General features: G+C 45.7%; 26 non-coding genes and 4 pseudogenes across 26 annotated transcripts; 23 read left to right on the top strand and 7 right to left on the bottom strand.

Moving 5' to 3' along the window:
- Nucleotides 1-534: 534 nt before the first annotated feature.
- On the top strand, nt 535-608 carry TRNAN-AUU (transfer RNA asparagine (anticodon AUU)). The gene has a single exon. It is a non-coding gene; the product is annotated as a tRNA-Asn (tRNA).
- Nucleotides 609-5,968: 5,360 nt separating this feature from the next.
- On the bottom strand, nt 5,969-6,084 carry LOC135021915 (U5 spliceosomal RNA). The gene has a single exon (XR_010219111.1). It is a non-coding gene; the product is annotated as a U5 spliceosomal RNA (small nuclear RNA).
- A 275-nt stretch (nt 6,085-6,359) lies between these two features.
- Nucleotides 6,360-6,475, bottom strand: LOC135021910 (U5 spliceosomal RNA). The gene has a single exon (XR_010219105.1). It is a non-coding gene; the product is annotated as a U5 spliceosomal RNA (small nuclear RNA).
- A 278-nt stretch (nt 6,476-6,753) lies between these two features.
- Nucleotides 6,754-6,869, bottom strand: LOC135021894 (U5 spliceosomal RNA). The gene has a single exon (XR_010219089.1). It is a non-coding gene; the product is annotated as a U5 spliceosomal RNA (small nuclear RNA).
- A 286-nt stretch (nt 6,870-7,155) lies between these two features.
- LOC135021892 (U5 spliceosomal RNA) lies at nt 7,156-7,271 on the bottom strand. Its single transcript, XR_010219087.1, has one exon. It is a non-coding gene; the product is annotated as a U5 spliceosomal RNA (small nuclear RNA).
- A 270-nt stretch (nt 7,272-7,541) lies between these two features.
- On the bottom strand, nt 7,542-7,657 carry LOC135021895 (U5 spliceosomal RNA). Its single transcript, XR_010219090.1, has one exon. It is a non-coding gene; the product is annotated as a U5 spliceosomal RNA (small nuclear RNA).
- Nucleotides 7,658-7,801: 144 nt separating this feature from the next.
- On the top strand, nt 7,802-7,964 carry LOC135021844 (U1 spliceosomal RNA). The gene has a single exon (XR_010219053.1). It is a non-coding gene; the product is annotated as a U1 spliceosomal RNA (small nuclear RNA).
- A 671-nt stretch (nt 7,965-8,635) lies between these two features.
- Nucleotides 8,636-8,799, top strand: LOC135021684 (U1 spliceosomal RNA). Its single transcript, XR_010218902.1, has one exon. It is a non-coding gene; the product is annotated as a U1 spliceosomal RNA (small nuclear RNA).
- Nucleotides 8,800-8,951: 152 nt separating this feature from the next.
- LOC135021829 (U1 spliceosomal RNA) lies at nt 8,952-9,114 on the top strand. The gene has a single exon (XR_010219040.1). It is a non-coding gene; the product is annotated as a U1 spliceosomal RNA (small nuclear RNA).
- A 671-nt stretch (nt 9,115-9,785) lies between these two features.
- LOC135021930 (U1 spliceosomal RNA) lies at nt 9,786-9,949 on the top strand. Its single transcript, XR_010219125.1, has one exon. It is a non-coding gene; the product is annotated as a U1 spliceosomal RNA (small nuclear RNA).
- Nucleotides 9,950-10,101: 152 nt separating this feature from the next.
- Nucleotides 10,102-10,264, top strand: LOC135021838 (U1 spliceosomal RNA). Its single transcript, XR_010219047.1, has one exon. It is a non-coding gene; the product is annotated as a U1 spliceosomal RNA (small nuclear RNA).
- A 672-nt stretch (nt 10,265-10,936) lies between these two features.
- On the top strand, nt 10,937-11,100 carry LOC135021746 (U1 spliceosomal RNA). The gene has a single exon (XR_010218962.1). It is a non-coding gene; the product is annotated as a U1 spliceosomal RNA (small nuclear RNA).
- Nucleotides 11,101-11,252: 152 nt separating this feature from the next.
- On the top strand, nt 11,253-11,415 carry LOC135021810 (U1 spliceosomal RNA). The gene has a single exon (XR_010219021.1). It is a non-coding gene; the product is annotated as a U1 spliceosomal RNA (small nuclear RNA).
- A 615-nt stretch (nt 11,416-12,030) lies between these two features.
- Nucleotides 12,031-12,194, top strand: LOC135021694 (U1 spliceosomal RNA). The gene has a single exon (XR_010218912.1). It is a non-coding gene; the product is annotated as a U1 spliceosomal RNA (small nuclear RNA).
- A 152-nt stretch (nt 12,195-12,346) lies between these two features.
- Nucleotides 12,347-12,509, top strand: LOC135021830 (U1 spliceosomal RNA). Its single transcript, XR_010219041.1, has one exon. It is a non-coding gene; the product is annotated as a U1 spliceosomal RNA (small nuclear RNA).
- Nucleotides 12,510-13,180: 671 nt separating this feature from the next.
- LOC135021890 (U1 spliceosomal RNA) lies at nt 13,181-13,312 on the top strand (annotated as a pseudogene).
- A 152-nt stretch (nt 13,313-13,464) lies between these two features.
- On the top strand, nt 13,465-13,616 carry LOC135021853 (U1 spliceosomal RNA; annotated as a pseudogene).
- Nucleotides 13,617-14,299: 683 nt separating this feature from the next.
- Nucleotides 14,300-14,463, top strand: LOC135021772 (U1 spliceosomal RNA). The gene has a single exon (XR_010218989.1). It is a non-coding gene; the product is annotated as a U1 spliceosomal RNA (small nuclear RNA).
- A 153-nt stretch (nt 14,464-14,616) lies between these two features.
- On the top strand, nt 14,617-14,779 carry LOC135021812 (U1 spliceosomal RNA). The gene has a single exon (XR_010219023.1). It is a non-coding gene; the product is annotated as a U1 spliceosomal RNA (small nuclear RNA).
- Nucleotides 14,780-15,394: 615 nt separating this feature from the next.
- On the top strand, nt 15,395-15,558 carry LOC135021747 (U1 spliceosomal RNA). The gene has a single exon (XR_010218963.1). It is a non-coding gene; the product is annotated as a U1 spliceosomal RNA (small nuclear RNA).
- A 152-nt stretch (nt 15,559-15,710) lies between these two features.
- On the top strand, nt 15,711-15,873 carry LOC135021804 (U1 spliceosomal RNA). Its single transcript, XR_010219015.1, has one exon. It is a non-coding gene; the product is annotated as a U1 spliceosomal RNA (small nuclear RNA).
- A 671-nt stretch (nt 15,874-16,544) lies between these two features.
- On the top strand, nt 16,545-16,708 carry LOC135021846 (U1 spliceosomal RNA). The gene has a single exon (XR_010219054.1). It is a non-coding gene; the product is annotated as a U1 spliceosomal RNA (small nuclear RNA).
- A 152-nt stretch (nt 16,709-16,860) lies between these two features.
- On the top strand, nt 16,861-17,002 carry LOC135021831 (U1 spliceosomal RNA; annotated as a pseudogene).
- A 694-nt stretch (nt 17,003-17,696) lies between these two features.
- LOC135021743 (U1 spliceosomal RNA) lies at nt 17,697-17,860 on the top strand. The gene has a single exon (XR_010218960.1). It is a non-coding gene; the product is annotated as a U1 spliceosomal RNA (small nuclear RNA).
- A 152-nt stretch (nt 17,861-18,012) lies between these two features.
- Nucleotides 18,013-18,176, top strand: LOC135021797 (U1 spliceosomal RNA). Its single transcript, XR_010219012.1, has one exon. It is a non-coding gene; the product is annotated as a U1 spliceosomal RNA (small nuclear RNA).
- A 671-nt stretch (nt 18,177-18,847) lies between these two features.
- LOC135021857 (U1 spliceosomal RNA) lies at nt 18,848-19,011 on the top strand. The gene has a single exon (XR_010219063.1). It is a non-coding gene; the product is annotated as a U1 spliceosomal RNA (small nuclear RNA).
- A 152-nt stretch (nt 19,012-19,163) lies between these two features.
- LOC135021832 (U1 spliceosomal RNA) lies at nt 19,164-19,305 on the top strand (annotated as a pseudogene).
- Nucleotides 19,306-19,923: 618 nt separating this feature from the next.
- Nucleotides 19,924-20,086, bottom strand: LOC135021806 (U1 spliceosomal RNA). The gene has a single exon (XR_010219017.1). It is a non-coding gene; the product is annotated as a U1 spliceosomal RNA (small nuclear RNA).
- Nucleotides 20,087-20,238: 152 nt separating this feature from the next.
- Nucleotides 20,239-20,402, bottom strand: LOC135021744 (U1 spliceosomal RNA). Its single transcript, XR_010218961.1, has one exon. It is a non-coding gene; the product is annotated as a U1 spliceosomal RNA (small nuclear RNA).
- Nucleotides 20,403-27,524: 7,122 nt separating this feature from the next.
- Nucleotides 27,525-27,688, top strand: LOC135021700 (U1 spliceosomal RNA). Its single transcript, XR_010218918.1, has one exon. It is a non-coding gene; the product is annotated as a U1 spliceosomal RNA (small nuclear RNA).
- The last annotated feature ends 136 nt before the right edge of the window (nt 27,689-27,824 follow it).

Consider the following 27,824-nt stretch of genomic DNA (forward strand, 5'->3'; position numbering starts at 1 on the left):
GTTTCTCACAAAATTGTTGCACCAAAGCATCATTGAAATTCAAGCTGGAATGATGATTTTAATATATCACTTGTACATTTTATACTGCTCTTCTGGTGACAATGTAGTTTGTTTTTGTCAATTACCATTTTAATAATAGGGTAAAGAAAATTAAGTGGATTTTTGAAAGAAAACAATACTGTCAATTTACTATTAAAACAAATTAAAATGGTAAAAGTTATTGTACTTTAAGTAAAAATAAAAGAGCCAAAATATCAATCCCAGTTTTGGATTACTTTAATTAACAAAAAACAATGCATATAGCAGAAGATAGTTTCAATCTGCCTACATCTGGGTTATGGGCCCAGCATGCTTCCGTTGCAGTACTCTGCTGCTCATGTAAGTGCAAGAGATCCTGAAGCACTCACTCATCATGGGAAAGTAGCAATGTGTTTCTTACAAAAACTCTCCAGATTATTGACTTTTTAAAGTTTTTCTAGGAAACGTTCTAGATGAATGCTTATTAGCCTTTGTCAGAATGGACTTTTACGAGGTGTCTCTGTGGTGCAATCGGTTAGCATGTTTGGCTATTAACCAAAAGGTTGGTGGTTCAATCCCACCCAGGGATGTAATTGACCTTGTGATCAGATTTTGGTGATCTTTAAGTAGACAAGTCAAAATTTCAAACCCCCTCTTATGGTGTAGGGTACCTGGCCTTCTCTGATGTAATCAGAGTTAGATTTGATTAAGTGATTTTATAAAAAACAGCTAGGAAGCACAATTTAGCAGTGGGTTGCAGAGAAAAAAAAATTATGCTGGCAGAAAAGTCCAATTGAGTGATTAAACAGCTCTTCATTTTCTGACTTTATTTTTATGCTAACAAATTTGCTCTCTGAAAAGTGTCCACAAAGCCAAGTCTCTGATTAACACCTTTGTAGGAATGTTTTTTCACCTATTACTGAATTAAACTTGCTACATTGGAAAGGCAGCAAGATGCATCCTCATTTCAATGTCTACTGAAATAATACAGGTTGACACCAGGAAACATAAACGTTACTGCATCCTTGCTGCTTTCTCATGTGGAAGTCTGTTTAATGTGAAAACAAGGTAATATCTAATCAGCACACAGATAAGGAATTAAGAAAATCTTTCTTTATGGGTGAAGATGTTTCTCACAAAATTGTTGTCCCAATGCATCATTGAAATTCAAGATGGAAGATGATTTTAATATATCACTTGTACATTTTGCATTGCTCTTCTGGTGACAATGTAGTTTGTTTTTGTCAATTACCATTTCAGTAATAGGGTAAAGAAAATTAAGTGGATTTTTTAAAGAAAACAATGCTGTCAATATACTATTAAAACAAATTAAAATGATAAAAGTTATTGTACTTTAAGTAAAAATAAAAGAGCCAAAATATCAATCCCAGTTTTTGATTACTTTAATTATAAAAAAAAATGCACATAGCAGAGGATAGTTTCGATTAATCGACCTCTGGGTTATGCGCCCAGCATCCTTCCATTGCACTACTCTGCTGCTCATGGAAGTCCGAGAGATCCTGAAGACTAAATTGATTAAAGGCCTAAAAGTACTGGACTATAAGGAAAGACTTACTAGGCTGAATATGTATACACTAGAAAAGAGGTGCCTAAGAGGAGATATTATTAATATCTTCAAATATGTAAAGATACATAACAAAGAGTTATCAGAGGAATTATTTATTAAAAGAACACGTGGTCACTCGCTGCGACTGGAGGAAAGTTCAGAACGCAATGGAGGAAAGGTTTCTTCACTGTTAGGGCAATCAGGATGTGGAATTCCCTGCCAGGGAAGGTGGTAATGGCGGACTCTGTAATTGGATTTAAAAAAGGAATGGATACATTTCTGAATGAAAAAGCTATCCAAGGTTATAATACTTAAAATATCAACATGGTTAATCCGGGGGTAACATGAGTTATAGTAGCTAACTAGTCATAAAACATTATTCAGCAAGTATGTAGAATCATCACAACTTAAAACAGGTTGAACACGATGGGCAATTTGCCTCTATTCAACCTCAAAAACTATGTTACTATATGTTACTATATTACTGTAGTATACAGAACACCACAATGCAATGAGCAGTGATAGTGAGCACTGATGAGGATACTAGAACTGACACTGAGCAGCAAGATGCAGCACTGGACTATTAGTAATGTACTGTAGTATGCTGAGCACCACAATGCAGCACAAGACAATGAGCAGTGATACTGAGCACTGATGAGGATACTACTGAGAACTGACACTGAGCAGGAGAGACACACTACTAGTATTACTGAGCAGCAATAAGTAACCACTGATACTGAGCACTGATATTGAGATTTCCACTGAGAGAACATAGCCACGTCCTCTCCGCTCTCTCTTCAATGCACGAGTAAAAATGGCGGCAACGCGCTGCTCTATATATAATATCCGAATCTCGCGAGAATCCGACAGCGGGATGATGACATTTTCCCTTGTTCAGGTTTTCCGAGTCAGGCGGGAACAACCGAGCCTGCCTCAGACCAGTGTAAACCACGTGGAGTTCGTGGGGAATTCGGTTCTCGGAGAACCGAACCCGCTCCTCTCTACCTTATACCCATCAATTTTTTTTATTTTCAATCTAAGCCCCTGCAGTTTTCTGTAAGCATCTGCTTCGCTATGATGATCAACAAGTCACAAGGGCAAACACTCAGGGCTTGAGGCATAGATCTTTGGACTAGCTGCTACAAGCATGGCAGAGGTGTCACTATCACTGGTGACACCCAGAGAGGTGTCGAGGGAGATTGTAATGCAGTGCGTGCAAATAAGCAGCGCAATGGTAAAAAGGAGGCATGATTTCATAGGTAGGGGCGTGGCCTGGTGGCCTGAATCTACATTTTGTTGCTCCGGGTGTCCCGGGGGTTGGGTGCTGCACCCGGGGACTAGTGTGTAAGCGGTGCTGGCTCCTGCACAGTGACAGGGCATGGCCACCCAGTATGACACCTCCCTTCTTGACCATGCTGTAATTGCAGTCGCACTGCAGTTCAGCGTGATCATAAACAATGGTGTAGCCTCCTGCTGGTGCAGACTGTATGTGCGCGCAGGAAGCCGCCACCATTTTTGTGATCACAGCGGCTGAATGTGATGTCATACAGCCGCTGTGACCACGCCCCCTGTGTCTCCTCCATTGCAGACCCCATTTTGAAGCCTTGCCCCCGCACTGCTCCATCCCTGACTTGGAAATGGAGTGTTGCTGACCCCACTCTCCCCCCCTGCCCCGATTGACAGGCAGAGGCGATCGCATGCAGGCACATGCGTATGCTCTTAGCAATTTTTGCAGTTGGATCGCTTATTGTGATTGCAATCCAACCTGAATCAGGCCCTATTACCTATCACAATGCGCTGCGGGCAGTACAAAATTGGGTTAATATAGGAGAAAAACCCCCAGACCTGTGCTCCTTAACTGTACCTGGTGGCTAGTGGAGCGGCTGCCCAGTAATCAGTGTCCACCCCAGTGCGCACACGGCCCACCCCCTACGGCCACGCTCCCCTTAATCAGCGGCCTCGTGATCCGGAAGGGCGGTGTGTGTGTGTGACTGACCTTAGGAAGAAACCGGAGCCTCCGCTGCAGTGACCCAGCAACCAGGGCACGGGAGTATACAGCGCCGCTGGGAGTGATGAAGCTGCAGTAAAGATGTCTATTAGACCTAGCCTGCTGCAGCCCTTGTAGATTCTCATAAAACAAGTTCTTCTTTTCTTGTCAAAATTAATAGCTAAGAATAGGCTGCCTGAGGCAGGCCCCTGTTAAGTGGCCTGCTACTGAAGGCACCAACTACAAACTGAGCTCCCTGTTCATGGAAGCGGGGTTATAGAGGAGGATGCGCTGAGCATCTTGGGAACAGTCAAAAGCTTTGAGCCGGTTGGTGCCTCAGATCAAGATCCTACTCTACACCCCAATGTGAATCCTTGTGGAGTCCAGTGTACCCCACAGAAGAAATTAATGTGTCACACCCATTGGCAGCAACCTTAGAATAGCTGCTGACGGGCACAATTGAGAAAGGAAGGGGGGGGCATTTGAATCCAGCACATAGATGCAATTCAAATATGTAATTTGTACCTTCCTATTTTAAAATATAATGGATGAACCTCACCCTGTAAGAACAATCTTCATGATCAAGAGATCTAATATGTAAAATAAGTATGAGTTGGGATAGGGCTGGGGAGGGTGGCAGCTCGGGCAGCCCCTCCCCCGTCAAGTTAAGGAGATTCAACTGAGGAAGCACAAGGGAACTCTCGTCTGGGGACAACAACTGCAGGGAGACCACATCTTTTCAGATGAACATGGGAGGGCGGAAGGCTGCCTAATACTGAAGCACCATCAAATATCAAACCATATCCAACAACTAGTACAAGCATTCCTGGGGGAAGGTCTGCAGCAGACGGATTTGCATACGGTGATGTCATCCAAGCAGTGGGCCAAAGTTGGCTGGAACCCTCATCTGCATATAAAAAGAGAAAAGGGGCATGCAGGGCATGGCGGCCTTTTGCAGTGCTTGGATGACCCCTAGTTTGCATTAAACACCCCCACCCTCCTTTGGTGTGGGGCTCATGTTGGCCATGCCCCATCCCCTGAAGCATTCATGCTGATTTCTTGCAGCAGCTGGGCACTGTAACAGCTCCAGAGCTGCTCTGTAAGGCAAGTAAAAGGGTGTGGGCCCTGCAGCACCACCTGTAGTTCGCATTGTGCGTTGGAAGGCACAAAGTAAGCAGACGGGAGGAGAAGTCAGGATAGTACACAAGGGCATCCTTTTCTCTTAGTCCGTAAAGGATGCTGGGGTCACATTAAGAACCATGGGGTATAGACGGGATCCGCAAGAGACATGGGCACTTTAAGACTTTCAAAGGGTGTGAACTGGCTCCTCCCTCTATGCCCCTCCTCCAGACTCCAGTTATAGGAACTGTGCCCAGGGAGACGGACATTTCGAGGAAAGGATTTATTTTTAAACTAAGGTGAGCATCTTACCAGCTCACACCTTAAGCATGCCGCAGAACGTGGCATTCAACAGAACACAAGCCAACGGCATGAACAATTGCAGCAAAAAGCTGACCAGAACCGTAACACAACATGTGTATAACCACAAGTAATAACTGCAGACACAGTATGGACTGGGACGGGTGCCCAGCATCCTCTACGTACTAAGAGAAAAGGATTTACCAGTAGGTATTAAAATCCTATTTTCTCATACGACCTAGAGGATGCTGGGGTCACATTAAGAACCATGGGGTTATACCAAAGCTCTTGAACGGGTGGGAGAGTGCGTACGACTCTGCAGCACCGAATGACCCAACTTGAGGTTATCATCAGCCAAGGTATCAAACTTGTAAAACTTAGCAAAAGTGTTTACTAAATAGCTGCTCGGCAAAGTTACAATGCTGAGACTCCCCGACCAGCTGCCCAGGATGAACCCACCTTTCTAGTAGAATGGGTCTTCACCTAATTCAGTAACGGCAATCCTGCCGTGGAATGAGCATGCTGAATCTTACCACAGATTCAGCGCATAATGGTCTGCATGGAAGCAGGACACCCAATCCTGTTGGGAGCATACAGGACAAACAGAGCCTCTGTTTTCCTAATCTGAACCGTTCTGGTGACATAAATTTTCAAAGTTCTGACCACAGCCAGAGACTTTGACTCAACGAAGGTGTCAGTGGCCAAAGGCACCATGTGGAAAGATGAACCACCTTTGGCAGAAATTGTTGACGTGTCCTCAATTCTGCTCTATCTTCATGAAAGATCAAATAAAGGCTCTTGTGATACTGCATGGTTTGTACTGTTTTCCATGTGCTCCCAGATCTTTCAAGCAAGTAGCATGGTCAAGAAAGTTCTGTTTGAAAAGAAACAAACATTTACTGTCATTGTTATGCAAATAAACTTACATTAAAGCTAACAAGAAAGCACACTCGTTCTGTCTTTAAACTGATAAAAGAAACCCCAATAATATGGGGCATGCAAAAATTGAGATAAAACTCAGTTTTGCTCCTCTCCACGGAAATCTTTAATAAAAGGCGAAATATTTGTTAGTTCTGAAGAGAAACCAGAGCATGACCAAGATTCCACCTGTCGCCTGAGTGCCATGCCAGCAGTTCTCATTCAGCTCAAAGTGAGCACCCAATTTGAATGAAAGAAAGCAGATTTCTCACCAGGCTTCCCCTTGCTATAAACATGGTTTGTACTCTTTTCCATGTGCTCCCAGATCTTTCAAACAATTAGTGTGGTCAAGAAAGTTCTGTTTGAAAAGAAACAAACATTGACTGTCATTTCTATGCAAATGAGCTTACATTAAAGCACACTCGTTCTATCTTTAAACCGATAAAATAAAACCCCAATAAGATGGGGCATGCAAAAATTGAGATAAAACTCAGTTTTGCTCCTCTTCACGGAAATCTTTAGTAAAAGGCGAAAGATTTGTTCGTTCTGAAGAGAAACCACAGGATGACCAAGATTCTACCTGTCGCCTGAGTGCCATGCCAGCAGTCCTCATTCAGCTCAAAGTGAGCACCCAATTTGAAAGAAAGAAAGAAAGCAGATTTCTCACCAGGCTTCCCCTTGCTATAAACATGGTTTGTACTCTTTTCCATGTGCTCCCACATCTTTCAAGCAATTAGTATAGTCAAGAAAGTTCTGTTTGAAAAGAAACAAACATTTACTGTCATTTCTATGCAAATGTGCTTACATTAAAGCACACTCGTTCTATCTTTAAACTGATAAAAGAAACCCCAATAAGATGGGGCATGCAAAAATTGAGATAAAACTCAGTTTTGCTACTCTCCACGGAAATCTTTAGTAAAAGGCGAAAGATTTGTTCGTTCTGAAGAGAAACCAGAGCATGACCAAGATTCCACCTGTCGCCTGAGTGCCATGCCAGCAGTCCTCATTCAGCTCAAAGTGAGCACCCAATTTGAAAGAAAGAAAGCAGATTTCTCACCAGGCTTCCCCTTGCTATAAGCATGGTTTGTACTCTTTTCCATGTGCTCCCAGATCTTTCAAGCAATTAGTATGGTCAAGAAAGTTCTGCTTGAAAAGAAACAGACATTTATTGTCATTGTTCTGCAAATAAACTTACATTAAAGCTAACAAGAAAGCACACTCGTTCTGTCTTTAATCCGATAAAAGAAACCCCAATAATATGGGGCATGCAAAAATTGAGATAAAACTCAGTTTTGCTCCTCTCCACGGAAATCTTTAGTAAAAGGCGAAAGATTTGTTCGTTCTGAAGAGAAACCAGAGCATGACCAAGATTCCACCTGTCGCCTGAGTGCCGTGCCAGCAGTCCTCATTCAGATCAAAGTGAGCGCCCAATTTGAAAGAAAGCAGATTTCTCACCTGTCTTCTCCTTGCTATAAGCATGGTTTGTACTGTATTCCATGTGCTCCCAGATCTTTCAAGCAAGTAGCATGGTCAAGAAAGTTCTGTTTGAAAAGAAACAAACATTTACTGTCATTTCTATGCAAATGAGCTTACATTAAAGCACACTCATTCTATCTTTAAACCGATAAAAGAAACCCCAAAAAGATGGGGCATGCAAAAATTGAGATAAAACTCGGTTTTGCTCCTCTCCACGGAAATCTTTAGTAAAAGGCGAAAGATTTGTTCGTTCTGAAGAGAAACCAGAGCATGACCAAGATTTTTATCTGAAAATATGTGTTCTCCCTGCAGTTGTTGTCCCCAGATGAGAGTTCCCTTGTGCTGCCTCAGTTGAATCTCCTTTACTTGACAGGGGGATGCTCGAGCAGCGACCCTCCCCAGCTCTAGCCCAACTCCTACTTACCTGCCAGGTGAGATACTATGATCATGAAGGTGCTTCTCCCAGGGCAAGGCTCACCCATTGCACTCTGGGTGTGCTGCTTCTGCGTTTTCCCCAAATGTGGGAAACTTGACTGCATAATTTGTGTTTCCCCTGGTCGGCTCTCGTATAATTCAGATCTCTTTGTCTCAGGTCTCTCTCCAGCCTAGTTTGCTGTCTGTTTCCACTTCTCTTTTCTTGAGCCGCTCCCTTCTATGCCCTTGCGCACTATCCTGACTTCTACCGTCTGCTTACTTCGTGCCTTCCAACGCACAATGCAAACTACAGGTAGTGCTGCAGGGCCCACACCCTTTTACTTGCCTTACAGAGCGTCTCTGGAGCAGTTACAGTGCCCAGCTGCTGCAAGAAATCAGCTTGTATGCTTCAGGGGCTGGGGCATAGCCAACATGAGCCCCACACCGAAGGAGGGTGGAGGTGTGTAATGCGAACTAGGGGTCATCCAAGCGCCGCAAAAGGCCGCCATGCCCTGCACGCCCCTTGTCTCTTTTCATATGCAGACGAGGGTTGAAGCCAACTTTGACCCACTGTTTGGATGACATCACCATATGCAAATCCATCTGCTGCAGGCCTTCCCCCAGGAATGCTTGCACTAGTTGTTGCATTTGGTTTGTTGTTTGGGGGTGCTTCAGTATTAGGCAGCCTTCTGCCCTCCCATGTTCATCTGAAAATATGTGTTCTCCCTGCAGTTGTTGTCCCCAGATGAGAGTTCCCTTGTGCTGCCTCAGTTGAATCTCCTTTACTTGACAGAGATGTGCCTGAGCAGCGGCCCTCCCCAGCCCTATCCCAAATCATACTTATTTTGCATAGGCGATACCATGGTCATGAAGATTGTTCTCCCAGGGTGAGGTTCATTCATTGCATTCTGGGTATGCTGACCCCTGTGATTTCCCCAAATGTGGGAAACTCGACTGCATTATTTGTGGTAGTGGGGGACTGTGTTTGTGCTTTCCTCTGGTCAGCTCTGGTAAAAATCAGATTTCTTTATATCAGATCTACCTCTAGCCTTGTTCTTCTTTCGAGAGTTCCCTTGTGCTGCCTCAGTTGGATCTCTTTCACTTGAGAGGGGGGTGCCCGAGCAGCGACCCTCCCCAGCTCTAGCCCAACTCCTACTTACCTGCCAGGTGAGATACTATGATCATGAAGGTGCTTCTCCCAGGGCAAGGCTCACCCATTGCACTCTGGTTGTGCTGCCCCTGCGATTTCCCCAAATGTGGGAAACTTGACTGCATAATTTGTGTTTCCCTTGGTCATCTCTCGTATAATTCAGATCTCTTTGTCTCAGGTCTCTCTCCAGCCTAGTTTGCTGTCTGTTTCCACTTCTCTTTTCTTGAGCCGCTCCCTTCTATGCCCTTGCGCACTATCCTGACTTCTCCCGTCTGCTTACTTCGTGCCTTCCAACGCACAATGCAAACTACAGGTAGTGCTGCAGGGCCCACACCCTTTTACTTGCCTTACAGAGCAGCTCTGGAGCAGTTACAGTGCCCAGCTGCTGCAAGAAATCAGCTTGAATGCTTCAGGGGCTGGGGCATAGCCAACATGAGCCCCACACCGAAGGAGGGTGGAGGTGTGTAATGCGAACTAGGGGTCATCCAAGCGCCGCAAAAGGCCGCCATGCCCTGCACGCCCCTTTTCTCTTTTCATATGCAGACGAGGGTTGAAGCCAACTTTGACCCACTGCTTGGATGGCATCACCATATGCAAATCCATCTGCTGCAGGCCTTCCCCCAGGAATGCTTGCACTGGTTGTTGCATTTGGTTTGTTGTTTGGGGGTGCTTCAGTATTAGGCAGCCTTCTGCCCTCCCATGTTCATCTGAAAATATGTGTTCTCCCTGCAGTTGTTGTCCCCAGATGAGAGTTCCCTTGTGCTGCCTCAGTTGAATCTCCTTTACTTGAAAGAGATGTGCCTGAGCAGCGGCCCTCCCCAGCCCTATCCCAAATCATACTTATTTTGCATAGGAGAGACCATGGTCTTGAAGATTGTTCTCCCAGGGTGAGGTTCATTCATTGCATTCTGGGTATGCTGACCCCTGTGATTTCCCCAAATGTGGGAAACTCAACTGCATTATTTGTGGTAGTGGGGGACTGTGTTTGTGCTTTCCTCTGGTCAGCTCTGGTAAAAGTCAGATTTCTTTGTTTCAGATCTTCCTCTAGCCTTGTTCTTCTTTCGAGAGTTCCCTTGTGCTGCCTCAGTTGGATCTCCTTCACTTGACAGGGGGGTGCCCGTGCAGCGACTCTCCCCAGCTCTAGCCCAACTTCTACTTACCTGCCAGGTGAGATACTATAATCATGAAGGTGCTTCTCCCAGGGCAAGGCTCACCCATTGCACTCTGGATGTGCTGCCCCTGCGATTTCCCCAAATGTGGGAAACTTGACTGCATAATTTGTGTTTCCCCTGGTCGGCTCTCGTATAATTCAGATCTCTTTGTCTCAGGTCTCTCTCCAGCCTAGTTTGCTGTCTGTTTCCACTTCTCTTTTCTTAAGCCGCTCCATTCTATGGCCTTGCGCACTATCCTTACTTCTCCCGTCTGCTTACTTTGTGCCTTCCAATGCACAATGCAAACTACAGGTAGTGCTGCAGGGCCCACACCCTTTTACTTGCCGTACAGAGCAGCTCTGGAGCAGTTACAGTGCCCAGCTACTGCAAGAAATCAGCTTGAATGCTTCAGGGGCTGGGGCATAGCCAACATGAGCCCCACACCGAAGGAGGGTGGAGGTGTTTAATGCGAACTAGGGGTCATCCAAGCGCCGCAAAAGGCCGCCATGCCCTGCACGCCCCTTTTCTCTTTTCATATGCAGACGAGGGTTGAAGCCAACTTTGACCCACTGCTTTGGATGACATCACCATATGCAAATCCATCTGCTGCAGGCCTTCCCCCAGGAATGCTTGCACTAGTTGTTGCATTTGGTTTGTTGTTTGGGGGTGCTTCAGTATTAGGCAGCCTTCTGCCCTCCCATGTTCATCTGAAAATATGTGTTCTCCCTGCAGTTGTTGTCCCCAGATGAGAGTTCCCTTATGCTGCCTCAGTTGAATCTCCTTTACTTGAAAGAGATGTGCCTGAGCAGCGGCCCTCCCCAGCCCTATCCCAAATCATACTTATTTTGCATAGGAGATACCATGGTCATGAAGATTATTCTCCCAGTGTGAGGTTCATTCATTGCATTCTGGGTATGCTGACCCCTGTGATTTCCCCAAATGTGGGAAACTCGACAGCATTATTTGTGGTAGTGGGGGACTGTGTTTGTGTTTTCCTCTGGTCAGCTCTGGTAAAAGTCAGATTTCTTTGTCTCAGATCTTCCTCTAGCCTTGTTCTTCTTTCGAGAATTCCCTTGTGCTGCCTCAGTTGGATCTCCTTCACTTGACAGGGGGTTACCCGAGCAGCGACCCTCCCCAGCTCTAGCCCAACTCCTACTTACCTGCCAGGTGAGATACTATGATCACGTAGGTGCTTCTCCCAGGGCAAGGCTCACCCATTGCACTCTGGGTGTGCTGCTCCTGCGATTTCCCCAAATGTGGGAAACTTGACTGCATAATTTGTGTTTACCCTGGTCGGCTCTCGTATAATTCAGATCTCTTTGTCTCAGGTCTCTCTCCAGCCTAGTTTGCTGTCTGTTTCCACTTCTCTTTTCTTAAGTGCCTTCCAATGCACAATGCAAACTACAGGTAGTGCTGCAGGGCCCACACCCTTTTACTTGCCGTACAGAGCAGCTCTGGAGCTGTTACAGTGCCCAGCTGCTGCAAGAAATCAGCTTGAATGCTTCAGGGGCTGGGGCATAGCAAACATGAGCCCCACACCGAAGGAGGGTGGGGGTGTTTAATGTGAACTAAGGGTCATCCAAGCGCCGCAAAAGGCCGCCATGCCCTGCATACCCCTTTTCTCTTTTCATATGCAGATGAGGGTTCCAGCCAACTTTGGCTCACTGCTTGGATGACATCACCGTATGCAAATCCGTCTTCTGCAGAACTTCCCCCAGGAATGCTTGTACTAGTTGTTGCATTTGGTTTGTTGTTTGGGGGTGCTTCAGTATTAGGCAGCCTTCTGCCCTCCCATGTTCATCTGAAAATATGTGTTCTCCCTGCAGTTGTTGTCCCCAGATGGGAGTTCCCTTGTGCTGCCTCAGTTGAATCTCCTTTACTTGACAGAGATGTGCCTGAGCAGCGGCCCTCCCCAGCCCTATCCCAAATCATACTTATTTTGCATAGGAGATACCATTTTCATGAAGATTGTTCTCCGAGGGTGAGGTTCATTCATTGCATTTTGGGTATGCTGACCCCTGTGATTTCCCCAAATGTGGGAAACTCGACTGCATTATTTGTGGTAGTGGGGGACTGTGTTTGTGCTTTCCTCTGGTCAGCTCTGGTAAAAATCAGATTTCTTTATATCAGATCTTCCTCTAGCCTTGTTCTTCTTTCGAGAGTTCCCTTGTGCTGCCTCAGTTGGATCTCTTTCACTTGAGAGGGGGGTGCCCGAGCAGTGACCCTCCCCAGCTCTAGCCCAACTCCTACTTACCTGCCAGGTGAGATACTATGATCATGAAGGTGCTTCTCCCAGGGCAAGGCTCACCCATTGCACTCTGGTTGTGCTGCCCCTGCGATTTCCCCAAATGTGGGAAACTTGACTGCATAATTTGTGTTTCCCTTGGTCATCTCTCGTATAATTCAGATCTCTTTGTCTCAGGTCTCTCTCCAGCCTAGTTTGCTGTCTGTTTCCACTTCTCTTTTCTTGAGCCGCTCCCTTCTATGCCCTTGCGCACTATCCTGACTTCTCCCGTCTGCTTACTTCGTGCCTTCCAACGCACAATGCAAACTACAGGTAGTGCTGCAGGGCCCACACCCTTTTACTTGCCTTACAGAGCAGCTCTGGAGCAGTTACAGTGCCCAGCTGCTGCAAGAAATCAGCTTGAATGCTTCAGGGGCTGGGGCATAGCCAACATGAGCCCCACACCGAAGGAGGGTGGAGGTGTGTAATGCGAACTTGGGGTCATCCAAGCGCCGCAAAAGGCCGCCATGCCCTGCACGCCCCTTTTCTCTTTTCATATGCAGACGAGGGTTGAAGCCAACTTTGACCCACTGCTTGGATGGCATCACCATATGCAAATCCATCTGCTGCAGGCCTTCCCCCAGGAATGCTTGCACTAGTTGTTGCATTTGGTTTGTTGTTTGGGGGTGCTTCAGTATTAGGCAGCCTTCTGCCCTCCCATGTTCATCTGAAAATATGTGTTCTCCCTGCAGTTGTTGTCCCCAGATGAGAGTTCCCTTGTGCTGCCTCAGTTGAATCTCCTTTACTTGACAGAGATGTGCCTGAGCAGCGGCCCTCCCCAGCCCTATCCCAAATCATACTTATTTTGCATAGGAGAGATCATGGTCTTGAAGATTGTTCTCCCAGGGTGAGGTTCATTCATTGCATTCTGGGTATGCTGACCCCTGTGATTTGTGGTAGTGGGGGACTGTGTTTGTGCTTTCCTCTGGTCAGCTCTGGTAAAAGTCAGATTTCTTTGTTTCAGATCTTCCTCTAGCCTTGTTCTTCTTTCGAGAGTTCCCTTGTGCTGCCTCAGTTGGATCTCCTTCACTTGACAGGGGGGTGCCCGTGCAGCGACTCTCCCCAGCTCTAGCCCAACTTCTACTTACCTGCCAGGTGAGATGCTATAATCATGAAGGTGCTTCTCCCAGGGCAAGGCTCACCCATTGCACTCTGGATGTGCTGCCCCTGCGATTTCCCCAAATGTGGGAAACTTGACTGCATAATTTGTGTTTCCCCTGGTCGGCTCTGGTATAATTCAGATCTCTTTGTCTCAGGTCTCTCTCCAGCCTAGTTTGCTGTCTGTTTCCACTTCTCTTTTCTTAAGCCGCTCCATTCTATGGCCTTGCGCACTATCCTTACTTCTCCCGTCTGCTTACTTTGTGCCTTCCAATGCACAATGCAAACTACAGGTAGTGCTGCAGGGCCCACACCCTTTTACTTGCCGTACAGAGCAGCTCTGGAGCAGTTACAGTGCCCAGCTAATGCAAGAAATCAGCTTGAATGCTTCAGGGGCTGGGGCATAGCCAACATGAGCCCCACACCGAAGGAGGGTGGAGGTGTTTAATGCGAACTAGGGGTCATCCAAGCGCCGCAAAAGGCCGCCATGCCCTGCACGCCCCTTTTCTCTTTTCATATAAAGACGAGGGTTGAAGCCAACTTTGACCCACTGCTTTGGATGACATCACCATATGCAAATCCATCTGCTGCAGGCCTTCCCCCAGGAATGCTTGCACTAGTTGTTGCATTTGGTTTGTTGTTTGGGGGTGCTTCTGTATTAGGCAGCCTTCTGCCCTCCCATGTTCATCTGAAAATATGTGTTCTCCCTGCAGTTGTTGTCCCCAGATGAGAGTTCCTTTATGCTGCCTCAGTTGAATCTCCTTTACTTGACAGAGATGTGCCTGAGCAGCGGCCCTCCCCAGCCCTATCCCAAATCATACTTATTTTGCATAGGAGAGACCATGGTCATGAAGATTATTCTCCCAGTATGAGGTTCATTCATTGCATTCTGGGTGTGCTGACCCCTGTGATTTCCCCAAATGTGGGAAACTCGACAGCATTATTTGTGGTAGTGGGAGACTGTGTTTGTGTTTTCCTCTGGTCAGCTCTGGTAAAAGTCAGATTTCTTTGTCTCAGATCTTCCTCTAGCCTTGTTCTTCTTTCGAGAATTCCCTTGTGCTGCCTCAGTTGGATCTCCTTCACTTGACAGGGGGGGTACCCGAGCAGCGACCCTCCCCAGCTCTAGCCCAACTCCTACTTACCTGCCAGGTGAGATACTATGATCACGTAGGTGCTTCTCCCAGGGCAAGGCTCACCCATTGCACTCTGGGTGTGCTGCTCCTGCGATTTCCCCAAATGTGGGAAACTTGACTGCATAATTTGTGTTTCCCCTGGTCGGCTCTCGTATAATTCAGATCTCTTTGTCTCAGGTCTCTCTCCAGCCTAGTTTGCTGTCTGTTTCCACTTCTCTTTTCTTAAGTGCCTTCCAATGCACAATGCAAACTACAGGTAGTGCTGCAGGGCCCACACCCTTTTACTTGCCTTACAGAGCAGCTCTGGAGCTGTTACAGTGCCAAGCTGCTGCAAGAAATCAGCTTGAATGCTTCAGGGGCTGGGGCATGGCCAACATGAGCCCCACACCGAAGGAGGGTGGGGGTGTTTAATGCGAACTAAGGGTCATCCAAGCGCCGCAAAAGGCCGCCATGCCCTGCATACCCCTTTTCTCTTTTCATATGCAGATGAGGGTTCCAGCCAACTTTGGCCCACTGCTTGGATGACATCACCGTATGCAAATCCGTCTTCTGCAGACCTTCCCCCAGGAATGCTTGTACTAGTTGTTGCATTTGGTTTGTTGTTTGGGCGTGCTTCAGTATTAGGCAGCCTTCTGCCCTCCCATGTTCATCTGAAAATATGTGTTCTCCCTGCAGTTGTTGTCCCCAGATGAGAGTTCCCTTGTGCTGCCTCAGTTGAATCTCCTTTACTTGACAGAGATGTGCCTGAGCAGCGGCCCTCCCCAGCCCTATCCCAAATCATACTTATTTTGCATAGTAGATACCATGGTCATAAAGACTGTTCTCCCAGGATGAGGTTCATTCATTGCATTCTGGGTATGCTGACCCCTGTGATTTCCCCAAATGTGGGAAACTCAACTGCATTATTTGTGGTAGTGGGGGACTGTTTTTGTGTTTTCCTCTGGTCAGCTCTGGTAAAAGTCAGATTTCTTTGTCTCAGATCTTCCTCTAGCCTTGTTCTTCTTTCGAGAGTTCCATTGTGCTGCCTCAGTTTGATCTCCTTCACTTGACAGGGGGGTACCCGAGTAGCGACCCTCCCCAGCTCTAGCCCAACTCCTACATACCTGCCAGGTGAGATACTATGATCATGAAGGTGCTTCTCCCAGGGCAAGGCTCACCCATTGCACTCTGGGTGTGCTGCTCCTGCGATTTCCCCAAATGTGGGAAACTTGACTGCATAATTTGTGTTTCCCCTGGTCGGCGCTTGTATAATTCAGATCTCTTTGTCTCAGGTCTCTCTCCAGCCTAGTTTGCTGTCTGTTTCCACTTCTCTTTTCTTGAGCCCCTGCCGTCTATGCCCTTGTGCACTCTCCTGACTTCTCCTGTCTGCTTACTTTGTGCCTTCCAACGCACAATGCGAACTACAGGTAGTGCTGCAGGGCCCACACCCTTTTACTTGCCTTACAGAGCAGCTCTGGAGCTGTTACAGTGCCCAGCTGCTGCAAGAAATCAGCTTGAATACTTCAGGGGCTGGGGCATAGCCAACATGAGCCCCACACCGAAGGAGAATGGAGGTGTTTAATGCGAACTAGGGGTCATCCAAGCACCGCAAAAGGCCGCCATGCCCTGCATAACCCTTTTTTCTTTGCATATGCAGATGAGGGTTCCAGCCAACTTTGGCCCACTGCTTGGATGACATCACCGTATGCAAATCCGTCTTCTGCAGACCTTCTCCCAGGAATGCTTTTACTAGTTGTTGCATTTGGTTTGTTGTTTGGGGGTGCTTCAGTATTAGGCAGCCTTCTGCCCTCCCATGTTCATCTGAAAATATGTGTTCTCCCTGCAGTTGTTGTCCCCAGATGAGAGTTCCCTTGTGCTGCCTCAGTTGAATCTCCTTTACTTGACAGAGATGTGCCTGAGCAGCGGCCCTCCCCAGCCCTATCCCAAATCATACTTATTTTGCATAGGAGATACCATGGTCATGAAGATTGTTCTCCCAGGGTTAGGTTCATTCATTGCATTCTGGGTATGCTGACCCCTGTGATTTCCCCAAATGTGGGAAACTCAACTGCATTATTTGTGGTAGTGGGGGACTGTGTTTGTGCTTTCCTCTGGTCAGCTCTGGTAAAAGTCAGATTTCTTTGTCTCAGATCTTCCTCTAGCCTTGTTCTTCTTTCGAGAGTTCCCTTGTGTTGCCTCAGTTGGATCTCCTTCACTTGACAGGGGGGTGCCCGAGCAGCGACCCTCCCCAGCTCTAGCCCAACTCCTACTTACCTGCCAGGTGAGATACTATGATCATGTAGGTGCTTCTCCCAGGGCAAGGCTCACCCATTGCACTCTGGGTGTGCTGCCCCTGCGATTTCCCCAAATGTGGGAAACTTGACTGCATAATTTGTGTTTCCCCTGGTCGGCTCTCATATAATTCAGATCTCTTTGTCTCAGGTCTCTCTCCAGCCTAGTTTGCTGTCTGTTTCCACTTCTTTTTTCTTGAGCCCCTCCCTTCTATACCCTTGTGGACTCTCTTGACTTCTCCTCCTGTCTGCTTACTTTGTGCCTTCCAACGCACAATGCAAACTACAGGTAGTGCTGCAGGGCCCACACCCTTTTACTTGCCTTTCAGAGCAGCTCTGGAGCTGTTACAGTGCCCAGCTGCTGCAAGAAATCAGCTTGAATGCTTCAGGGGCTGGGGCATAGCCAACATGAGCCCCACACCGACGGAGGGTGGAGGTGTTTAATGCGAACTAAGGGTCATCCAAGCGCCGCAAAAGGCCGCCATGCCCTGCATACCCCTTTTCTCTTTTCATATGCAGATGAGGGTTCCAGCCAACTTTGGCCCACTGCTTGGATGACATCACCGTATGCAAATCCGTCTTCTGCAGACCTTCCCCCAGGAATGCTTGTACTATTTGTTGCATTTGGTTTGTTGTTTGGGGTGCTTCAGTATTAGGCAGCCTTCTGCTCTCCCATGTTCATCTGAAAATATGTGTTCTCCCTGCAGTTGTTGTCCCCAGATGAGAGTTCCCTTGTGCTGCCTCAGTTGAATCTCCTTTACTTGACAGAGATGTGCCTGAGCAGCGGCCCTCCCCAGCCCTATCCCAAATCATACTTATTTTGCATAGGAGATACCATGGTCATGAAGATTGTTCTCCCAGGGTGAGGTTCATTCATTGCATTCTGGGTATGCTGACCCCTGTGATTTCCCCAAATGTGGGAAACTCGACTGCATTATTTGTGGTAGTGGGGGACTGTGTTTGTGCTTTCCTCTGGTCAGCTCTGGTAAAAGTCAGATTTCTTTGTCTCAGATCTTCCTCTAGCCTTGTTCTCTTTTTGAGAGTTTCCTTGTGCTGCCTCAGTTGGATCTCCTTCACTTGACAGGGGGGTGCCCGAGCAGCGACCCTCCCCAGCTCAAGCCCAACTCTTACTTACCTGCCAGGTGAGATACTATGATCAGGAAGGTGCTTCTCCCAGGGCAAGGCTCACCCATTGCACTCTGGGTGTGCTGCTCCTACGATTTCCCCAAATGTGGGACACTTGATTGCATAATTTGTGTTTCCTCTGGTCGGCTACTCGTATAATTCAGATCTCTTTGTCTCAGGTCTCTCTTTAGCCTAGTTTGCTGTCTGTTTCCACTTCTCTTTTCTTGAGCCCCTGCCTTCTATGCCCTTGTGCACTCTCCTGACTTCTCCTGTCTGCTTACTTTGTGCCTTCCAACGCACAATGCGAACTACAGGTAGTGCTGCAGGGCCCACACCCTTTTACTTGCCTTACAGAGCAGCTCTGGAGCTGTTACAGTGCCCAGCTGCTGCAAGAAATCAGCTTGAATACTTCAGGGGCTGGGGCATAGCCAACATGAGCCCCACACCGAAGGAGAATGGAGGTGTTTAATGCGAACTAGGGGTCATCCAAGCGCCGCAAAAGGCCGCCATGCCCTGCATAACCCTTTTTTCTTTGCATATGCAGATGAGGGTTCCAGCCAACTTTGGCCCACTGCTTGGATGACATCACCGTATGCAAATCCGTCTTCTGCAGACCTTCTCCCAGGAATGCTTTTACTAGTTGTTGCATTTGGTTTGTTGTTTGGGGGTGCTTCAGTATTAGGCAGCCTTCTGCCCTCCCATGTTCATCTGAAAATATGTGTTCTCCCTGCAGTTGTTGTCCCCAGATGAGAGTTCCCTTGTGCTGCCTCAGTTGAATCTCCTTTACTTGACAGAGATGTGCCTGAGCAGCGGCCCTCCCCAGCCCTATCCCAAATCATACTTATTTTGCATAGGAGATACCATGGTCATGAAGATTGTTCTCCCAGGGTTAGGTTAATTCATTGCATTCTGGGTATGCTGACCCCTGTGATTTCCCCAAATGTGGGAAACTCAACTGCATTATTTGTGGTAGTGGGGGACTGTGTTTGTGCTTTCCTCTGGTCAGCTCTGGTAAAAGTCAGATTTCTTTGTCTCAGATCTTCCTCTAGCCTTGTTCTTCTTTCGAGAGTTCCCTTGTGTTGCCTCAGTTGGATCTCCTTCACTTGACAGGGGGGTGCCCGAGCAGCGACCCTCCCCAGCTCTAGCCCAACTCCTACTTACCTGCCAGGTGAGATACTATGATCATGTAGGTGCTTCTCCCAGGGCAAGGCTCACCCATTGCACTCTGGGTGTGCTGCCCCTGCGATTTCCCCAAATGTGGGAAACTTGACTGCATAATTTGTGTTTCCCCTGGTCGGCTCTCATATAATTCAGATCTCTTTGTCTCAGGTCTCTCTCCAGCCTAGTTTGCTGTCTGTTTCCACTTCTTTTTTCTTGAGCCCCTCCCTTCTATACCCTTGTGGACTCTCTTGACTTCTCCTCCTGTCTGCTTACTTTGTGCCTTCCAACGCACAATGCAAACTACAGGTAGTGCTGCAGGGCCCACACCCTTTTACTTGCCTTTCAGAGCAGCTCTGGAGCTGTTACAGTGCCCAGCTGCTGCAAGAAATCAGCTTGAATGCTTCAGGGGCTGGGGCATAGCCAACATGACTGACCCCTAGTTTGCATTAAACACCTCCACCCTCCTTCGGTGTGGGGCTCATGTTGGCTATGCCCCAGCCCCTGAAGCATTCAAGCTGATTTCTTGCAGCAGCTGGGCACTGTAACAGCTCCAGAGCTGCTCTGTAAGGCAAGTAAAAGGGTGTGGGCCCTGCAGCACTACCTGTAGTTTGCATTGTGCATTGGAAGGCACAAAGTAAGCAGACGGGAGGAGAAGTCAGGATAGTGCACAAGGGTATAGAAGGAAGCGGCTGAAGAAAAGAGAAGTGGAAACAGACAGCAAACTAGGCTGGAGAGAGACCTGAGACAAAGAGATCTGAATTATACGAGAGCCGACCAGGGGAAACACAAATTATGCAGTCAAGTTTCCCACATTTGGGGAAATCGCAGGAGCAGCACACCCAGAGTACAATGGGTGAGCCTTGCCCTGGGAGAAGCACCTTCATGATCATAGTATCTCACCTGGCAGGTAAGTAGGAGTTGGTCTAGAGCTGGGGAGGGTTGCTGCTCGGGTACCCCCCTGTAAAGTGAAGGAGATCCAACTGAGGCAGCACAAGGGAACTCTCGAAAGAAGAACAAGGCTAAAGGAAAATCTGAGACAAAGAAATCTGACTTTTACCAGAGCTGACCAGAAGAAATCACAAACACAGCCTCCCACTACCACAAATAATGCAGTCAAGTTTCCCACATTTGGGGAAATCACAGGGGTCAGCATACCCAAAATGCAATGAATGAACCTCACCCTGGGAGAAAAATCTTCATGACCATGGTATCTCCTATGCAAAATAAGTATGATTTGGAATAGGGCTGGGGAGGGCCGCTGCTCATGCACATCTCTATCAAGTAAAGGAGATTCAACTGAGGCAGCACAAGGGAACTCTCATCTGGGGACAACAACTGCAGGGAGAACATATATTTTCAGATGAACATGGGAGGGCAGAAGGCTGCCTAATACTGAAGCACCCCCAAACAACAAACCAAATGCAACAACTAGTGCAAGCATTCCTGGGGGAAGGCCTGCCGCAGATGGATTTGCATATGGTGATGTCATCCAAGCAGTGGGTCAAAGTTGGCTTCAACCCTCGTCTGCATATGAAAAGAGAAAAGGGGCGTGCAGGGCATGGTGGCCTTTTGCGGCGCTTGGCTGACCCCTAGTTTGCATTAAACACCTCCAACCTCCTTTGGTGTGGGGCTCATGTTCAAAGTTCAAAACAGGGTACAACTTGCACGGGTTAATGCTTGCATTGGTTAACTTATTAACATTATCCTTAACATTTATACAGTTGCTAAGTGCCTATTAGTCAAAAGGTTGGTGGTTCAATCCCACCCAGGGACGTAATTGACCTTGTGATCAGATTTTGGTGATATTTAAGTAGACAAGTCAAAATTGCAAACCCCCTCTTATGGTGTAGGGTACCTGGCCTTCTCTGATGTAATCAGAGTTAGATTTGATTAAGTGATTTTATAAAAAATCAGCTAGGAAGCACAATTTAGCAGTGGGTTGCAGAGAAAAAGAAAAATGCTGGCAGAAAAATCCAATTGAGTGATTAAACAGCTCTTCATTTTCTGGCTTTATTTTTATGATAACAAATTTGTTCTCTGAAAAGTGTCCACAAAGCCAAGTATCTGATTAACATCTTTGTAGGGATGGTTTTTCACCTATTACTAAATTAAACTTGCTTCATTGGAAAGGCAGCAAGATGCATCCTCATTTCAATATCTATGGAAATAATACAGGTTGACACCAGGAAACATTAACGCCACTGCATCTTTGCTGTTTTCTCATGTGGAAGTCTGTTTAATGTGAAAACAAGGTGATATCTAATTAGCACACAGGTAAGGAATTAAGAAAATCTTTATTTAAGGGTGAAGATGTTTCTCACAAAATCGTTGCCCCAATGCATCATTGAAATTCAAGCTGGAAAGATGATTTTAATATATCACTTGTACATTTTGTATTGCTCTTCTGGTGACAATGTAGTTTGTTTTTGTCAATTACCATTTTAATAATCGGGTAAAGAAAATTAATTGGATTTTTGAAAGAAAACAATACTGTCAATATACTATTAAAACAAATTAAAATGGTAAAAGTTATTGTACTTTAAGTAAAAATAAAAGAGCAAAAATATCAATCCCAGTTTTGGATTACTTTAATTAACAAAAAAAATGCATATAGCAGAGGATAGTTTCAATCTGCCTACCTCTGGGTTATGGACCCAGCATGCTTCCATTACAGTACTCTGCTGCACATGTAAGTGCAAGAGATCCTGAAGCACTCACTCATCATGGGAAAGTACCAATGTGTTTCTTCATTGGTTGATGGAAGAAACATCTTACAAAAACTCTCCACATTATTGACTTTTTAAAATGTTTCTAGGAATCGTTCTAGATGAATGCTTATTAGCCTTTGTCAGTATATAGTTTTGCAAAGTGTCGCTGTGGCGCAATCAGTTAGTGTGTAAGGCTATTAACCAAAAGGTTGGTGGTTCAATCCCACCCAGGGACTTAATTGACCTTGTTATCAGATTTTGGTGATCTTTAAGTAGACAAGTCAAAATTTCAAACCCCCTGTTATGGTGTAGGATACCTGGCCTTCTCTGATGTAATCAGAGTTAGATTTGATTCAGTGATTTTATAAAAACAGCTAGGAAGCACAATTTAGCAGTGGGTTGCAGAGAAAAAGAAATATGCTGGCAGAAAAATCCAATTGAGTGATTAAACAGCTCTTCATTTTCTGGCTTTATTTTTATGCTAACTAATTTGTTCTCTGAAAAGTGTCCACAAAGCCAAGTATCTGATTAACATATTTGTAGTGATGGTTTTTCACCTATTACTAAATTAAACTTGCTTCATTGGAAAGGCAGCAAGATGCATCCTCATTTCAATATCTACTGAAATAATACAGGTTGACACCAGGAAACATTAACGCCACTGCATCCTTGCTGCTTTCTCATGTGGAAGTCTGTTTAATGTGAAAACAAGGTGATATCTAATTAGCACACAGGTAAGGAATTAAGAAAATCTTTATTTAAGGGTGAAGATGTTTCTCACAAAATCGTTGCCCCAATGCATCATTGAAATTCAAGCTGGAAAGATGATTTTAATATATCACTTGTACATTTTGTATTGCTCTTCTGGTGACAATGTAGTTTGTTTTTGTCAATTACCATTTTAATAATCGGGTAAAGAAAATTAATTGGATTTTTGAAAGAAAACAATACTGTCAATATACTATTAAAACAAATTAAAATGGTAAAAGTTATTGTACTTTAAGTAAAAATAAAAGCTAAAATATCAATCCCAGTTTTGGATTACTTTAATGAACAAAAAAAAAATGCATATAGCAAAGGATAGTTTCAATCTGCCTACCTCTGGGTTATGGGCCCAGCATGCTTCCAGTGCAGTACTCTGCTGCACATGTAAGTGCAAGAGATCCTGAAGCACTCACTCATCATGCGAAAGTACCAATGTGTTTCTTCATTGGTTGCTGGAAGAAACATCTTACAAAAACTCTCCAGATTATTGACTTTTTAAAGTTTTTCTAGGAAACCTGCGACCCTCCAGCTGCTGTGGAACTACATATCCCAGCATGCCCTGCCTCAGTTTTAGCATACCTTAATAGCAAAACTGTGGCAGGGCATGCTGGGATGTGTAGTTTCACAGCAGCTGGAGGGCCACAGGATGAAGACCCATGTGCTAGAACCAAACCGCAGGTACATTGAATGCTAGCAAGCTGAATGTTTAAATCCTTTTTGTTCCGCAGCATTCCAATGCGGAAGATTCCATGGAACCAGAGATTATTCCATTGAGAAGGACATGCTGCCTGGATGACTGCACTGTGCAAATTAAATCACGGAGCCAGTTGGCTTGTGGGTGGCTCTGGTGACTGGGTGGTTGGGTGGGCGGTGTGTCGGAGGTGGAGCACATGCAAATGAATGTGTATCATCCAGCTAGTGAGAGAGAAAACTCATGCAGGAGTGTGCCTGCTTGTCAGTGAGTTATGCACCTTGCCAGACGTCAAATCTACATGGAGCAACTGGAGGGGACAAGAGCAGGTTTGGAAAATATACACAGAAGAGCATATATGCTGGCGCATTCTCCATGATTGTGTCAGCTTATGTTTTGGTGCACTGCACTTTCCTCCACTAAGTTTTAGCCATTTTGTTTAAACGCAAGTGTAGTTGCTTCTCGCTCTTTTGGCTGTGATATTGTATTGTGGTTGAAGAGTCTGCTGGAGGGATTGTTTTCTTCATTGGCGAGAGACTGAAGATATTCCAGGATGGAAGGCTTGGGAACACTATCCGTTTTTCAGTTGTGGAAGAGTTGAAAGACCGGATTGGACTACATTCTATAGTAAAGGGTATCTTTGTATTTATTAATCCTCCCTTTATATGTGTCTGTCTTTTAATAAAGCTTTGGGCTTGTGATTCCGTCACCCTCTTACACTCCACACCCATAGCCTTATTAACTATTGTATTGTTTAAATGTATAGTGCAGTTCATGATTTATAGTGTAGGCTGACCTGTACTGTAGTTCTTGAACTGTACTATACCGACAGCATTTGTATTGTGTTTTGGCTGTGCTGCAACACAGTACTTATGTGTGTAATGTTTATGTATGTTTTTTTGCTTCTTTATGTCAATAAAGACTGCTTTTTCAATCCAATATCTGAAAACAATCAATGTTTATCTTTGATGGCAATAGAAGTGGTATGATATTTGCTGCTTTTGAAAGGCAATATCTGATATGTCCCCTATCTGGGAACCATATATTAAATGGCTTTTCAGAAAAGGGAGATGGGAGAAGAGCTTTCAGTACTTGTAGGACCGATGCACATTTCCTATTCTAGCCTCCAAAAACAGATTCAGTTGCATTTTCCAGCGTGTTTTGGATGCGCCTTTGCAAATGTCTTACATCGACAAACTTTTTTAGTACTATTTTGCAAATAGGGTTACATTGTTGCAACATTGTGTTCCCTAATTGCTTGATTTTTTAAATGCAACAATTGATAAAAACACCTGATAACTGCTCTGCGGAGTCTTATTTTGTGTCTACTTCTTATCTACATTTAATTCCGTACCTCTAATCAAGGCATTTTTAAATGCTGGCGGCTGCCAGGACGTGAGGCCTACCTAGACTTTAGATCTGAATTTGAATGTACTTGTGAACTAACTTAATTTCCTACTTCTAAATTCATTCCTAAATTCACTACTTACATGAATCCTGTAGTTGGGCATTTTGGGACTTCGATTGTGGGCATTGTTTTGTGTCCAGACCAGCAGCAGGTGGTGTGCATTTGCTGGAAAGGCATCGAAGACCTCCGATATGCTGCATCTCCTGATGTGTGTCTCCCTCAAGTGGCTGTCAGCAAATGCCTGCTAGACACCCCATTCCAAGCTGATTGTGACATCACGGAACATGCATCATAGAACAGGCATGCTAAAACATGGGTCTTCAACCTGCGACCCTCCAGCTGCTATGGAACTACACATCCCAGCATGCCCTGCCTCAGTTTTAGCATACCTTATAGCAAAACTGTGGCAGGGCGTGCTGGGATGTGTAGTTTCACAGCAGCTGGAGGGCCACAGGATGAAGACCCATGTGCTAGAGCCAAGCCGCAGGTACATTGAATGCTAGCAAGCTGAATATTTAAATCCTTTTTGTTCCGCAGCATTCCAATGCGGAAGATTCCATGGAACCAGAGATCCTTCCATTGAGAAGGACATGCTGCCTGGATGACTACACTGTGCAAATTAAATCACGGAGCCAGTTGGTTTGTGGGTGGCTCTGGTGACTGGGTGGTTGGGTGGGTGGTGTGTCGGAGGTGGAGCACATGCAAATGATTGTGTATCATCCAGCTAGTGAGAGTGAAAACTCATGCAGGAGTGTGCCTGCTTGTCAGTGGGTTATGCACCTTGCCAGACGTTAAATCTACATAGAGCAGCTGGAGGGGACAAGAGCATGTTTGCAAAATATAGATAGAAGAGCATATATGCTGGCGCATTCTCCATGATTGTGTCAGCTTATGTTTTGGTGCACTGCACTTTCCTCCACTAAGTTTTAGCCATTTTTGTTAAGCTCAAGTGTAGTTGCTTCTCGGCCTTTTGGCTGTGATCTTGTATTGTGGTTGAAGGGTCTGCTGGAGGGAGGGATTGCTTTCTTCATTGGCGAAAGACCAAAGATATTCCAGGATGGAAGGCTTGGGAACACTATCTGTTTTTCAGTTGTGGAAGAGCACAGAGGTCGGATTGGACTACATTCTATAGTAAAGGATGTCTTTCTATTTATTAAACCTCCCCTTATATGTGTCAGTCTTTCAATAAAGCTTCGGGCTTGTGATTCCCTCACCCTCTTACACTCCACACCCATAGCCTTATTAACTGTTGTATTATTGTACAGTTTAAATGTATAGTGCAGTTCATGATTTATAGTGTAGGCTGGCCTGTGCTGTAGTTCTTGAACTGTACTATACCATCAGCATTTCTATTGTGTTTTGGCTGTGCCGCAACGCGGTACTTATGTGTGTAATGTTTATGTATGTTTTTTTGCTTCTTTATGTGCATCGGTCCTACAAGTAATGAAAGCTCTTCTCCCATCTCCCTTTTCTGAAAAGCCATTTAATATATGGTTCCCAGATAGGGGACATATCAGATATTGGATTTCAAAAGCATCAAATATCATACCACTTTTATTGCCATCAAAGATAAACATTGATTGTTTTCAGATATTGGCTTGAAAAAGCAGTCTTTATTGACATAAAAAAAAACATACATAAACATTGCACACATAAATACAGTGTTGCAGCACAGCCAAAACACAATACAAATGCTGACGGTATAGTACAGTTCAAGAACTACAGCACAGGCCAGTCTACACTATAAATCATGAACTGCACTATACATTTAAAGTATACAATAATACAACAGTTAATAAGGCTATGGGTGTGGAGTGTAAGAGGGTGAGGGATTCACAAAACCGAAGCTTTATTGTAACACAGACACATATAAGGGGAGGGTCAATAAATAGAAAGATATCCTTTACTATAGAATGTAGTCCAATCCGACCTCTGTGCTCTTCCACAACTGAAAAACAGATAGTGTTCCCAAGCCTTCCATCCTGGAATATCTTTGATCTTTCGCCAATGAAGAAAACAATCCCTCCCTCCAGCAGACCCTTCAACCACGATACAAGATCACAGCCAAAAGGCCGAGAAGCAACTACACTTGAGCTTAACAAAAATGGCTAAAACTTAGTGGAGGAAAGTGCAGTGCACCAAAACATAAGCTGACACAATCATGGAGAATGCGCCAGCATATATGCTCTTCTATCTATATTTTGCAAACCTGCTCTTGTCCCCTCCAGCTGCTCTATGTAGATTTAACGTCTGGCAAGGTGCATAACCCACTGACAAGCAGGAACACTCCTGCATGAGTTTTCTCTCTCACTAGCTGGATGATACACAATCATTTGCATGCGCTCCACTTCCGACACACCACCCACCCAACCACCCAGTCACCAGAGCCACCCACAAGCCAACTGGCTCCGTGATTTAATTTGCACAGTGTAGTCATCCAGGCAGCATGTCCTTCTCAATGGAAGGATCTCTGGTTCCATGGAATCTTCCGCATTGGAATGCTGCGGAACAAAAAGGATTTAAATATTCAGCTTGCTAGCATTCAATGTACCTGCGGCTTGGCTCTAGCACATGGGTCTTCATCTTGTTGCATTTGGTTTGTTGTTTGGGGGTGCTTCAGTATTAGGCAGCCTTCTGCCCTCCCATGTTCATCTGAAAATATGTGTTCTCCCTGCAGTTGTTGTCCCCAGATGAGAGTTCCCTTGTGCTGCCTCAGTTGAATCTCCTTTACTTGACAGAGATGTGCCTGAGCAGCGGCCCTCCCCAGCCCTATCCCAAATCATACTTATTTTGCATAGGAGATAACATGGTCATGAAGATTGTTCTCCCAGGGTTAGGTTCATTCATTGCATTCTGGGTATGCTGACCTCTGTGATTTCCCCAAATGTGGGAAACTCAACTGCATTATTTGTGGTAGTGGGGGACTGTGTTTGTGCTTTCCTCTGGTCAGCTCTGGTAAAAGTCAGATTTCTTTGTCTCAGATCTTCCTCTAGCCTTGTTCTTCTTTCAAGAGTTCCCTTGTGCTGCCTCAGTTGGATCTCCTTCACTTGACAGGGGGGTGCCCGAGCAGCGACCCTCCCC

Source organism: Pseudophryne corroboree, unplaced genomic scaffold (assembly GCF_028390025.1).
Source record: "Pseudophryne corroboree isolate aPseCor3 unplaced genomic scaffold, aPseCor3.hap2 scaffold_373, whole genome shotgun sequence".
NCBI lineage: Eukaryota > Metazoa > Chordata > Amphibia > Anura > Myobatrachidae > Pseudophryne > Pseudophryne corroboree.